Source organism: Muntiacus reevesi, chromosome 20 (genome assembly GCF_963930625.1).
Source record: "Muntiacus reevesi chromosome 20, mMunRee1.1, whole genome shotgun sequence".
Classification (NCBI taxonomy): Eukaryota; Metazoa; Chordata; class Mammalia; order Artiodactyla; family Cervidae; genus Muntiacus; species Muntiacus reevesi.
Window position 1 is genome coordinate 41,498,747 of NC_089268.1, and position 8,285 is coordinate 41,507,031.

General features: G+C 44.2%; 1 pseudogene; it reads left to right on the forward strand.

The window, feature by feature from the left end:
- The first annotated feature begins 634 nt into the window (after positions 1-634).
- LOC136151755 (mitochondrial import receptor subunit TOM6 homolog pseudogene) lies at positions 635-1,040 on the forward strand (annotated as a pseudogene).
- Positions 1,041-8,285: the final 7,245 nt, after the last annotated feature.

An 8,285-nucleotide genomic window follows, 5' to 3' on the forward strand; every position in this document is an offset into this window, starting at 1 on the left:
TCTTTGTTCTTTCTTCTTCCACAGTTTCCTTCCCTAAATTTATGAGGCTCATTTTCTTGCTTCCTCTCTTTGTTGCTGTTTATGGTATAACGATTGCATGAGGGTTTGTAGACGTTTTTGCCACACTCTATATGTGATGAGAGTCTTTTTCCATTTTTCCTCAGTCTTGAGGGACGTATCCGTTTCTCAGGAATGCTTTGTGGAGCTGGCTCTAGTATGCTGGCTGTTTTCCTGGAGGGGCGGCCCTCCGGGGGTCCACTGTGCCAGTTCCAGAACGAGGACGCAATGTACACATTCTCCCCTCCAACTGGAAGGCCTAACATGCCCAGGCTCTTGTTCTTTCCTTGGGATTAGTGGTGGTAACATGAAGCCAGTAGAGGAGGGCTAGCAAAGAAATGGGCATTAACACTGATATTTTGAAAGGGAAAAAGCCAGCCAAGATTTAAGTCCTTCAGTTGTTTTCAACAATCCTTTCAAAAAACACAGTGCTAGAAATCCCAGACTCCTAATCCCATTTGATTCTACCTGTATACTTTCTAAAATTTTTTTATTTCCTAGAAAACACAGGTTAAAAAAAAAAAAAAAAAATTGTGGGCACCCGCCCGGTGCGTGGTGAGCGCTCCTATGAAGCGTGGAGCTGCTGCCATGGCTTCCAGTGGGGCATGCGTGACCGCTGCGGGCTCAGCAAATGAAGCTCCCGAAATTCCAGACAACGTGGGGGACTGGCTTCGGGGCATCTACCGCTTCGCCACCGACAGGAATGACTTCCGGAGGAACTTGATTCTTAATTTGGGACTCTTTGCTGCTGGAGTTTGGTTGGCCAGAAATTTGAGTGACATTGACCTAATGGCACCTCAGCCTGGGGTCTAGCCTGTGAAGACACATGGAACCCCTGTGCTGTACTCAACCCCTTCAAAAACAGCCTCCAATCTGTGACCATCACAAGACTTGCCCTCCTGGTGGCTGAAGTTTGATCCAGAGGGCACCTTGCCTTCCCTGCCTGCCTTCCTTCTCTTTGCTGAGTCCACTCAGAACACCCTTCTCTGGTCAGCAGGCAGCCTTCAGCTAAAGTGGTGTCTTCTGTAAAATGCTGTACATAGTTCCTAAGTTTCTGCAGGGGATTATCTTTGCTCTTGTCCTGAGGAATAAGCTAATGGTATTTTAACAAATAAAGCGTGTACACACACACACACACACACACACACACACACACACACACACACACACACAAATTGTTTCTGTTACATTGCAGCCTAGATGGGAGTGGGGTTTGGGGGAGAATGGATACATGTATATGTATGGCTGAGTCCCTTCGCTATTCATCTCAAAGCATTACAACATTGCTAATTGGCTATACCCCAATACAAAGTAAGTTCAAAAGAAAAAAAAATTGCTTCATGGGGTGGAACTAGGCTGCTTCAAAGCATAAGAATCATTAACAGTAAGGGTTCTTGAAATCAACAGCTGTACCCTCAAACTTAAGGGGGTGGAGAGAATTTGGACTGTTAGTCATGCTCATTAAAAAACAAAAACAGAGACACAAAACCATTTATTTGCCCATTAAGTCCCTTCAGATGTTCTGGGAGAGAGCATCTGAGGCCCTGTGTGCCTTTGCAGCAGTGTTGGGTGGGGCTTCAGAACTCCCCTGGCCTGCATCTGTGCACCGATTCCACTGGGTGTTGGGGATGGAGGAAAGCTTCCCACACCACATCAAGAAATTCTCAGATACCAGCAGAGTGTCCAAGAATCCAACTCAGTTCTCACACTATCTACCCCGAGACAGCGTCAGATCCCCCAAGGTAAGGCTTCAGTCCCACAAGACTGCTCTCCCCAACTTGAGATGCAAGTTGAAAGCCCAGGTTGTTTCCTGTGCTTCTAATTGGCTACAAACCAGAGGCTCCCATCACCCCCTCCTCAGGTTTGGCTAACTTGCTAGAGAAGCTCATACAACTCTGAGAAACATTTCACTTACCAGATCACTGGTTTATTATAAAAAAAAAGAATACATAGCTCAGGAACAAGACGATGGAAGAGGTGCATAGGGCCAGGTGTGTGGGAAGCGGTGCCAAGCTTCCATGCCCTCTCTAGGCACTGTGAATCTCCCTTATCTCCACCTTCACCACCAGAAGCTCTCCTTTTGGCATTATATCAGCAAGATTGACCAATTCATTGGCTATTGGTAATTGATACCAGCTCCAGTCTCTCTCCCCTCCCCAGAGGCTGGCAGATGGGACTGAAAGTTCTGACCCTCTAATCTCAAGCTTGGGGCCCCTGGCAAGGTGTGGTTCCAACGTTACCTCATTAACAAAACCGAAGACATCTTTATTGCTCTCATCACTGAAGAAATCCCATGGGCTTCGGGGGCTCTGTGCCAGAAATGGTGACAAAGACCAAATATATACTTTTATTATGAATCACAACATCACACTTTGACTCCTGGCTCTCTTGTCTTTCTAGCTCTGTGAACTTGAGAAGTCACTTCCTTTTTCTGGGCCTCAGGTTCTCATCTATAAATTAGGCCAAAAAGAGTGCCTACTCACAGGCACGTTGTGAGGATGAAACGAGTTGATTCCCCTAAAAGCCGTTAGTACAGTCTAGCATCGGACACTGGACCGCTGCTGACACCTGTGCTAAGACTCTCCGAAGAGTCTTAGGTGATACTGTATATAAACTGAGGTTAAATACCAGCGGGGAGACGGGAAGTTTGGTGGTTGCTCAAAGGATAAACACCTTTCAAATACTGGGGTGATATGAAGAGGGAAAAGCTTTCCAGAATCAATGACTGAAATGGGGGTGGGGCTCACAGCTCCCACAAACTGGAGTGTAGGGTTTACCTTACACTTTCCCCTGCAAAGATGCAGAGGGCAGAAGAGGGGGCACTGAGAAACATTTGTAATGTTGCTTTAAGTTTCCTTTTCCAGCATAATGGGTTATTTGTATACACCTACTCTTGGCAGAACTTACATAATATCTAAACCCAGGAAGGGCTTCCCTCGTGGCTCAGATGGTAAAGCGTCTGCCTACAATGCAGGAGACCTGGGTTCGATCGCTGGGTTGGGAAGATCCTCTGGAGAAGGAAATGGCAACCCACTCCAGTATTCTTGCCTGGAAAATCCCATGGATGGAGGAGCGTGGGAGGCTACAGTCCATGGGGTCACAGAGAGTCGGACATGACTGAGCAACTTCAGTTTCAGTTTCAAACCTAGGAAAGTCATGGTTATACACTAGTAGAGATTTGGGCTTGAACAGATAACCTGAGGGTCATTCAGAAGACAATGCCTGACCCTAGAGGTGTCATACACGCCCCCCTCTAAGCATCAGGCAGTATGGGCAGGAATGGCCTTTGCAGAATCTTAGAAATGGTGGCTCCCCTAACTAGAACTAGATAGTACCCCTAACTCTCTCCCACATACTCCCTCCTGGCCCGTATCAGCGGCAGCCTCCAGTTTTGAACACAAAGGACATTTGTTCCATGCAATCACTGTATAAAGGTGGTCTCTTTCTATTATGAATAAACATCAAATTGAGGGTGAAGGAGAAAGGTAACTCCACATTTGAAGCTACAAAAAGGCTGTGATTCGTTTTTAGTCTCTTTATTAAGCAGCCTAGTCTCAGTTAGATAATTTGCAGCAAGGTTCTACCCTGGAGCAAGTTTCCTCAGTCATGTTAAATTCATGGGGAAAATCCTCCCAGGATTTAGAACTGAAATATAGACAGCTTTAATAACAGGAACGTTGATGTAAAGAGCAGGGAAAGGCAGTATGTTCTAACCATTTAGGGGAAAAATGGGTAAGATGTTACTAATAAGCTCTGCTCTATTTTTATCCTACCATTTTCTTCATCTGAAGGAATATTGAGACGAGCTTTTAAATTCTGAATGATTATCTGACAGATTCCATCTTTAGGGCAAATTACTAGCAAGGGTTTTATTTCTCTATTACTTTTACTCAAAACTCAGAGGACACACGCTTACTGGAGCCCAGATGAGGAAATAAAATCTACAGACAAGAGTGCCGTGAAGAGAACTGTGGAACCCAGCCCCTTCTAGGTTACCTTACGTGACCTTGGTGGACACTGGAGAAGAGAGGCATAGGGCCTGGAGCACCCTCCTGGATGTAGCCCCAACCTAGCTGCCCAGCCCCATCACTCACCATCACCTCCAACTACACACCTTGGATTCCAGTTACGCCACACCAGCCACTGGTCCCAAATGTGCCACATGTTTGAATACTCTCCTTCCACCCACGCTTCCTATCTTCTAAACTTCCTGGTAAGTTTCAACTTATCTTTTAAGACTGATCTCCAATGTGGCTTTCTGCCAGAAATCATTTCAACCCCGAGCGGTCAGTGACATCTTCTTCTGCTCTGCCATAGCACCCACTTCATTGTGGTGCTTAGGACAGCGGGATTATCATGAATATTTCACAGTGTCAGCTCTCCCTGTGATCCTGAAAGGGCAAGGACCTTCCCTGGGATATCTGAACTCTTCAGCCCAGTGTTTCCCAACAGCAGCGACATTGACATTTTGGGCCAGAAAATGCCTTGGTGTGGGGGCTGTCCCGAGCACTGTAGGATGTTTAGCATCATCCCCGGTCTCCACCCACTAAATACCAGTAGCACGTGATCCTCAATGTGATGACAAAAAACCATCTCCAGAGACTGCTCAACACCTCCTGGGAGAGAAAGTCAGTCCGGATGAGAACCACAGCTCTGGCCCTAACAGAGAGCCTGATGTATACCAAGTGCTTAATACATATTTGTTGAGTTAATAAATCAACATCCAAATTAATGAATAGAAACCGAGTGAACCATAGATAAGGAAGGCTTTCTCGGTATCTTTGACACACTCACCAAATCAAACTTAAGATCTTTGTTCCGGAAGTCTCTGCATGAACTGGTTCTACTTTCTTCCTATTTCATCTCTCACATTCTCTGTCCCTCATCTGCAGGCAATTCCAGATCCTCACGCTTTGCTTTCCTTGCCACCAATTCAAATTCTGTACTGACTGCAAGACAGAGAACAACTTATCTACTTCAAAAAGCCTCCCCAAGTGCACCCAATCCACAGTGACTCTATTTCACTGATGAAAAATTATATGCATATGCATATATATGCTTATATATATATATATATATATATATACTTCTGTGTGCAGTATTTTTGGTCTTAGAGCTATTATCATCTTTTTGTTTCACACACATGTACAGGAAATTTCCTCTCAACTAGAAGAATGACTCGCTTGCTTCTGCCTTTGAAATTTTCCTTCCCCTTAGCATTAGCCCAAGTTTATGAGCAACAAATGTTTAGCTTATGTTTGAAGTGAATTATTTTCCATAAACCTCTGGCAGGTGTGTTAACTCTGTATAATTGGTGTGGTCTTGACATAGTTTTGCTTTTAAAAGGCATAGGGCTCCATCTTTAACAAAATCTTGTAGTTTTGTGGTTTTTTTTTTTTTAATCTTGTAGTTTTAAAACATTTCAAGGAGATTCTGCAAATATGAATAAAAGTAATTTGCAATGCTGTAGGATTTCTGTCAGAAAGGACTAAATACAATAAAGCAATGAGAAAGGCAACAGTAGCTGCATTTGTCTTAAATTCTGACTGTGCTCAGACTCCATCTAGGCTTCGTTTCCCATTGCTTGATAAAACTACCTTAAATATGTTGACTTCCTGGTTTATTCTGGGCTCTCTCAACCCCTGAGTATCCTCTGCACCTTCCTGCTTTAGGCATACTTGCAGCAACTTATATATGCACTTTCCCCATGCTTGAGTTTGGAACTTGTTCAAACTTCCGGTCTACGGGGCATTTCTTTCTCACGTTTTTCTTGAAATGTAGTTCATGCCTTGCCCCACAGTTGGAACCTGTGGGGCTTCTGATACTTAGTGTTCAATGGCAGGGTTAAGGGGACAACCCCAGAATGTACCCACCTTGCATCTGAGCTCCACATCTGCAACAGGTCTGTGCAGGCCCACCGGAATGGGGTTAGGTGGGATCTAGCTTCTCCGCTAATTTTTGTGGCCCTTAATAAAAAGATGAAAGAATGCTATTTTTTCAACACCTCATAAACTGTGACTTTTGGCAGAACAGCCACAGCTTCTTCAGAGTTCCAAAGTTGATTCCTCTCTGTTGTACCTTCTGACTCACCCTCTCCAGGGCCCCCTCCTCTATGTCTTCCACACCCTCCCATTTAAAATGCAAAACCCAAATGCTTCTCTGGAGTCTGCCTCCTCCTATGGTAACATTTTTTTTTTAATGTCCAGAACTGCACAGCTCCTTATTTTGGGAAAACTATTTCAGACATAAATATTTAAAATTTTCTAAGCAAGGTGCTTTAACAATTAAAAAAACTTAAAAGTTGGAAAGAGGCAGTAACTTGGCTCTTAGCTCACATAGAATTCCAAATTAAAGTGGACCCTTCCTAGATTTTGTAAAAAGTGCTTTCTATAATGCTTTATAACACTAAAGGAAATAGCATGGTGAAACTTTTTTCAAAGCACACAACCCAGTGAAGCATGAATGGTACGCTGCTTTTGCATTACTGGGAGTGTCAAATAGCAGTGACAGGATAGAAACCTATGGAACAACCATCCTCTCATGTGGCATTGCTGATTCATACTCCCTTATAAAGTTTTATGTACCACCTTGACTGACTCTACCTCTCCATCAATGCATGTCGGCCCCGCTGTATTGCTGCCGTGTCTCTATCTTTCATTTGTACGCAGCGCACCACAACTTAGCAATCTTGGAGTATCCCCTCAGTCTCACAATGCACCAATTCTTTCTTGGGACCTGGGACCACCTAATACTGCCACATCTGTATGGACCTTTCTCGATCCCCCAGCTCCTTGACTCTGTTGGCCTGTTTGGATGCAGCAGACCTGACTGAAGGTGTCTCCAGACGTGGCTTTCAATCTCTTGATTTTTCCTCATCCCTTTGTCTTTCTCAGACTCCTTCCTAGTCTCACTGTTCACCTTAGATCTGGGTCATTTCAGGGTCCTCTCCAGCGTTATTCTTTCCTCCCTTTAAGGCTCTCCTATGCACGACTTTTAAAATTGTCACGTCTTCAAATAGCAATTAAATGTAATGGTCCAAATGCTTCTCCTTACCATTTTCATCCTCTGGAAGTGCCAACCCAGGTTTTTATACAAATTAGAATTGGTGTATGACTCATCTGTCTCACTAAATACTGGTCATACTTCTGAAGTCTCTTGATCTGTCTCATTTCCATGTCAACTGTTGTTCAGCCGCTCAGTCATGTCCAACTCTTTTTGACCCCATGGACTGCACCATGCCAGGCTTCCCTGTCTTTCACCATCTCCTGGAGCTTGTTTAAACTCATGTCCATCAAATCGGTGATGCCATCCAACCATCTCATCCTCTGTCGTCCCCTTCTCCTCCTGCCTTTAATCTTTCTAATGAGTTGGCTCTTTGCATCAGGTGGCCAAAGTATTGGAGCTTCAGCATCAGTCTTTCCAATGAATATTCAGGACTGATTTCCTTTAGGATTGATCAGTTGGTTCTCCTTGCAGTCCAAGGGACTCTCAAGAGTCTTCTCCAACACCACAGTTCAAAAACATCAGTTCTTCGATGCTCAGTCTTCTATATGATCCAACTCTCACATCCATACATGACTACTGAAAAAACCTCAGCTGTGACTATACGGAACTTTGTTGGCAAAGTAATGTCGACAGATGATCAAAACTGAGCTTTCTGTTCTCTTCCTGCTCTTATGCATCCTTTCCTCTGAGGTAGGAGTTCCTTGTGCAAGAACCAGATCTGACTGCCACCCTCTCATCCCCAAAAGTTCTCGGTTCTGAACACAGTGGAGAACCAAGTCCAAATGAAGCCTAGAATTCAAGGTTGTCCACTACTGTAATTCTAACCATGTTCCCTTCTGAGCTTCTTTTCTTACCACATCATTGACAACAGCGGATGGTCCAGACCCCCAAACTGCACTCTAACCCCGTGTACACCATATACTTTCTTTACCACCTAGTAAAATTCCACTATAATGTTGAGGCTTAGCTTAAAGGGTTTCTGGCTCCTAAGGAGAATTAACCATCAACTTCTGTGCCTCCATGGCACTTTTCTTATAGCTCTATTAAGTCACCTTGTAATAACAGTGGTTTTCATATTAGTCATTAAACTTTAGGAGTCCATGGTTTAGAGGAGTGAACAATATCTCATCCATTTGTTGGCCTGTCATCCATCCATCTATCCATTATTCTGGCCACCATTTTGAGACTACCACCCTTAGGATTCCCTCCAGTGTTAACAGTCT